Here is a 6129-nt window from a genome sequence, read left to right as displayed (position 1 = left end):
CAAAACAATGGACAATAGTTATGCTATCAGGCCATTCTGCATTGGATACTATGGAAGCTAACGGAAATCTATTCAAATGGACAACAGGTTTCAGAATTATTAAAGCCATTCAACAACCAAACAATGGACAATAGTTATGATATCAGGCCACTCTGAATTGGATACTATGGAAGCTAATGGAAATCTATCGGCAGACAGAACTGCCCAGCAAGCAGCCCTGAATGATAAAGTTATCCCAGTGGTTCTCAACCTTCCTAATGCCGGGACCCTTTAATACAGTTCCTCATGTTGTGGTGACCCCCAACCATAAAATTATTTTGGTTTCTACTTCATAACTGCAATTTTACTACTGTTATGAATCATAATGTAAATATCTGATATGCAGGATGTATTTTCACTGTTACAAATTGAACATAATTAAAGAATAGTAAAAAAAAAAAGAATAGTGATTAATCACTAAAACAATATGTAATTATATATGTGTTTTCCAATGGTCTTAGGTGACTCCTGTGAAAGGGTCGTTCGACCTCCATAGGGGTCGCGACCCACAGGTTGAGAACCACTGAGTTTTCCGGATTAGCAAATATCTACCCCACAGAACACATTTAAAAAATCTTAAAATTTCAGGAAACTGCCACAAAGAAAAATGGATATAGACACAAAAGGAGGACTTTTTAACAGTAATCCACAATTGTGGATTAGACCCAATAAAAGACCTGCTGGGGCCACATAAACTAATGTCACGGGGACATACTATTGGAAACCTCCTCCCACATGGCCCTCAAAATGTATAGCCACGATTCTATTTGCCCTAAATAATACCCTGAAAGTCCACCCATGGGTCCCAGGGGCATTTCATTACCCCTGGGGCTTCTGAGATACGGCAGATGGATTTTATCCCAAGGCCACCATCTCAGGGATGTAAATATGTATTTGTATTAATTTGTATGCTCTCACATTGGATGGAGGCTTTTCCTTTCAGGAGAGCAACAACAAAAACCATAAAAGAATTTTTACTGAGAAAATAATCCCCATATGGGAACTCTCTCTGAGTTACACAGTGATGAAAGGACTCATTTCACTGGACAAGTAATTACATGTATTTGTGAAATTTGGCCTATGCTACAGTATTTTCATTGTATTTGCCACCTCTAATCCTCAGGATTGATGCACAAATCAATGAAACAATAAAGATCGAATGAGCAAAGTTAACAGATGCTCTTAATCTCTCCTGGCCCAAAGCCACCCCTCATCCTTGTATCTTCAGCCTGCAATCCACCCCTTTTGGGAGACATCAATGAACACCTTTTGAGATGATAATGGGTTGCCCTGTGAGATTAGGTAATGGGACTTACCACTTGACATTATTAAAAGGAGACATCTTCAACTATTGCCAAAGCTTGATAAAGCCACTGCAGGAAAATGCCCATTGGTAACCACTTCCTTTCACAACGAACTCTCAGGATGCAGATGCAAAGACTTGAAGGATCACCCACAGCAACCTGGAGATTTTGTTTATTTGGAGCCAACAAATAAAGATTCTCTACCCCCTTGTTGGAAGGGTCTCTATCAGATATTATTAACCAATCCATTTGTAGGTAATTGAAAGGGTGTAAAATCATGGATTCATGTTTCTTATTTAAAAAAGCAACCACGCCCAGAATGGCCAACAGTTCTTGTCTCCCATTACAAAAGACCAAGGAGATCTCTGAGGATGAGAGGAAGAGGAAATGTGGGTAATCAGCTATTCCAAGAACCCCAACCAGACCTGCTAAAAGTTTAGACTTTAAGACTATTTATTACTTTTAGATTTTCTAATTTTAGATTTCTTTCTCATTGTATTTTGATATAGAGCTGCTGCTGTAAGACTTTGTTGGAATATATATGAGGCCTGGTGCATGAAAATTCATGCACTTGGGGGGTGGGGGGGCTCCCTCAGCCCAGCCTGCACCCTCTCACAGTCCGTGACCCCTCAGTGGATGTCCACCTGCCAGCTTAGGCCCGCTCCCTGGGCAGTCAGACATCACTTTGGCAGCCCAGGAACCCTCGGGAGATGTCCAACTAAGCTGTTAATCGGTCATCCGTAGGGCTGTTGCAGAGGCAGGAGAAGCTCTTGCCACTGCTTCTGGCTGAACAGCGCCCCCTTGTGGAAGCACACTGTCCACCAAGGGGCAGCTCCTGCATTGACCGTCTGCCCCCTGGTGGTCAATGCGCGTCATAGAGACCAGAGCTTTCCTGTCATTCTGCCTTTAAGGTCAATTTGTTTATTACTCTTTTATTATATAGGATACCTGATTCTAAATGAGCTAAATTTCCCACTTATTAGAAAATGACATTCTAATCATTTATGATGATGACACTGATTCTTTACTAGTTACCCTCTGGCTTTTTCCAACTATATTTTATTATTTTTTACTTACAGTAACATTTAATATTGTACATTGAAGTTGCTAACTCTCTCTCGTCTCTCATTTCATCTCTGAAATAAATTTTTTTATATTTTATTGATTCTTTACAGAGAGGAAGGGAGAGGGATAGCGAGTTAGAAACATCGATGAGAGAGAAACATCGATCAGCTGCCTCCTGCACATCTCCTACTGGGGATATGCCCGCAACCAAGGTACATGCTCTTGACTAGAACCGAACCCGGGATACTTGAGTCCGCAGGCCGATGCTCTATCTGCTGAGCCAAACCAGTCAGGGCATCTCTGAAATAAATTTTAAAAAATCATGAAGGTTGCAAACAGTTCTTTAATCAAAATTTAGAAATGCCAAATAAGGACATGAGACCATTTATAGTTTCTGGGGAGAAAATTACTCAGCTCACCCAGTTTCCAATCAGTATGTGACTTTACATTTCTACGGTTAAATGCTTTTGCCAAATATTTTGTGAGTAAATTTAAAAACACCTTTAAGGTATTTTCACTGAAAAACACTTTAGGACAGTGGTTCTCAACCTTGGCTGCACATTAGAATCACCTGGGAATCCTTTTAAAATCCTGATTTCTGGGCCTGATTCTCCGGAAATTCTGTTTCTTTGTTATGGGGTGTGGCCACAACATTAGTAAAAAAGAAACAGAATTTCCGGAGGATGAGGCCCAGAAATCAGGATTTTTAAAAAGATTCCCAGGTGATTCTAATGTACGGCCAAGGTTGAGAACCACTGCTCTAATGTGTGAAAGTACACACATGAAGCAAATAATTGGAAGCCAAAAGCAATGTTTCCCCCACTGAAAAGTGGTGAGACATTTTTAAAGTCTACACTTATAATATTTTATGTGTCTCCTCTAAGAGTGTCCATATAATCTGATTTAAAATCAAAAACCCAAACCCCAGTCTGATGAGCCCTGTATGCTACTCAAACCCGCCTGACTCCAGGCCCTGCGCCATGCTCGCCCTCTGCACCAGCAAATCCGTGCGCGCCCCGACCCACCACGGCCCGCCACCCACTTTCATGTCGCCTCTTTGAGGACGTTTCCACTGTCCACATTCACCCCGGCAGACGTGGAAGCCCCTCCTGAGGTCCTGGACTCTCCGAACTACAGCGCACGGGGAGGGGCCCGGGGTCACAGAAGCCCAGCTGCCTAAAGTGGGGCCGGGTTGAGGGAGGACGTTGGTGTCCAAGGCGGATCCCAAGGGCTGGGAGGAAAAGACGCCCCAGAGCCTGGAGGGTCTGAAACCGGCCAGCTTGGATGCAGGGTCGAGCCTTGGGCAGGAAAAGCGACGCCAGGACCCTTGACAGAGGCCCTGGGTCCCAGAATCTTCTCCAGGTGGATGAGTCACTGGGACCTGGGGCTTCCCTGGAGAGGAAGCCTAAGTGCCACCTGCTGCTAGCTGCTGCGACCCGCGCATGTGCACAACAGGGGAGGGCGCCCTCCCCACCCACTCCCAGATCAGAACAAGGTCATTCAGGTGGGAAAGTGCCCACTTCCGCACCCTCGCGCATTCACCCTGTGGTTGCGGGCAAGTCCCCGCCCACCGCAGGCCAACACCTGCAGCAGCACTTTGTCCTGAAAGGATGTGGAGTTCCTGGACCAGGGGCCCATTTTGCCTCCGTTCCCCCAGACACAGCACAGAGCTGTGAGCAGGACTTCATCTGGGAGGAGCATCCCAGAGACACACGGAGCCTCTACCCACCTGGGGCCTCCCTACACCTGCACCTGTAATTCATTCACCCCAGGGTCTCACCTCTGGCTTCCTGCTAAAGGGCACGCACGTGCCCACACAGGGCCCAGGCATCCAGGCCGAGATGGGAGCCCCGCCCTGTAGAGAATCCCTAGTTCTGCTGGGTTGACTCTGAAGCCAACCGGGAACAACGGACCACAGAACGCTGAGCAGAGGCCAGGGTGACGGAAAGCTCCATCGTGATGTGCTTTGATGGAGCCAACAGGAGAGTCTGTGTGAACACCTCTCAGGATGAGGGCCGCTTGCTGAGGGGCCCTGCACCCATGTCCTCTGAATCCTCCGGGCACTCAGCCCTGAGTGACCACAGTTCCTCACCAGCTCTGTCAGAGGTGGAAGCTGAAGGCCAGGACTTTCCCCAATTTACAGTCACCACCCTCCCTGGGTTCCCAGACCCAGACCCCAGCCAGGCCATGGGCCACCAAGCCGGGAACGTCCCTGTCCCCAGCCACCTGTCTATGCTGAGGATGAGGAGCTCCTGATCTGGCTGTAGCGGATGGGGGCCAACGTGCTCACACACACAGGCTGGAGTGGGCGGGGTCTAATGCTGTGTGACTAACCAAAGGTTCCTAAACACTAACGTGATAATAAACACCAGAACCACAGGATTGATTCTAATTCCAGGGTGAATATGGGTTAGGAGGTAAAGGGCATAATGATATATACGGTTTGGGGAGGATCAGGTCAGTAGTGGAAAGAGGAATATGGAAAGGGGTCCAAATGAAGGAACAGGGGTGGGACTCAGACAGGGAAACCACAGAGAGTGGAGGGACTGACAGAGGGGCATGAGGTGGGTGAGGGATCAATGGGGAAAGGGATTAAAGAGGGCAAGAGAGAGATTGGGGCCTTGGGAAGTTGAAGAGGGTGAGGATTGGAAGAAAGAAGTAAAATGAGGAGTGGGATGGTGCAAAGTGAGAAAAAAGAGGAAAGGGATTGAAGTCGAGAAAGGGGAACTCTCAGAGATTAAGAACATGTGTTCAGTGAGGGAGTGGGAGCAGAAAGGAGGCTGGAGAGGAGACACAGACCCCAGGAAAAGAAGGAGGCCAGGGAGAGGGGCCCATGGAGGGCTCAGGCCTTGAGCCCCTTCCATGGAATGGAGAGAAAACCCGGGGCATCAGGCAGAGGGTCAGAGACAGTGATGGGTGACAGCTGAGAAGTCAAGGCAGGAGAAGGGCAGAGGGCAGACACAGAAGGGCCAGCAGCCAGCCAGGGAAATCCAAATGAGGGGTAGGTGGTTGGACCTGGTGAGACGCTGAGAGGCTGAGAGGTTGTGTGAAGGCAGCCCAGGCTGATGTCAATAGTCACCTTGCCTTCCCCCAGAAGGTCATATGAAAGAGAGGGGACTCTCCAGCAGTGACACAGGTACACTGGTGAGACACATGGTCACCATCATCTCCAGGGTTGCCCACAAGATTGCAGGCAGTCTGGAGGGTCTCGTTGGTGTGGTGGCCTGCAGCAGCTTCAGAGGCAGGCAGGAGGGTCCTGCTGCACAGCTGAGGGGTGACGGTGGCCAGGATCAGAAGGGCCAGCAGCCAGCCAGGGAAAACCAAAATGAGGAGGGTAGGTGGTTGGACCTGTTGAGACGCTGGGAGGCTGAGAGGCTGTGTGAAGGCAGGCCCAGGCTGATGTCGATAGTCACCTTGTCTTCCCCCAGAAGGTCATATCAAAGAGAGGGGACTCTCCAGCAGTGACACAGGCACACTGGTGAGACACATGGTCACCATCATCTCCAGGGTTGCCCACAAGATTGCAGGCAGTATGGAGGGTCTCGCTGGTGTGGTGGCCGGCAGCAGTGTCGGAGGCAGGCAGGAGGGTCCTGCTGCAACAGCTGAGGGGTGACGGTGGCCAGGGTGGTGCTATCTTCCACTGGAAGGGTGTCTTCTGTGAGCCAGTGAGTGACAAGAGAAAGTGGGAGGGCAATGGTGTTGTGCTGGGCTGCCTATCTGG

This window comes from Myotis davidii, unplaced genomic scaffold, assembly GCF_000327345.1.
Source record: "Myotis davidii unplaced genomic scaffold, ASM32734v1 scaffold1223, whole genome shotgun sequence".
Taxonomy (NCBI): Eukaryota; Metazoa; Chordata; class Mammalia; order Chiroptera; family Vespertilionidae; genus Myotis; species Myotis davidii.
Note: the sequence above shows the minus strand (reverse complement) of the source record.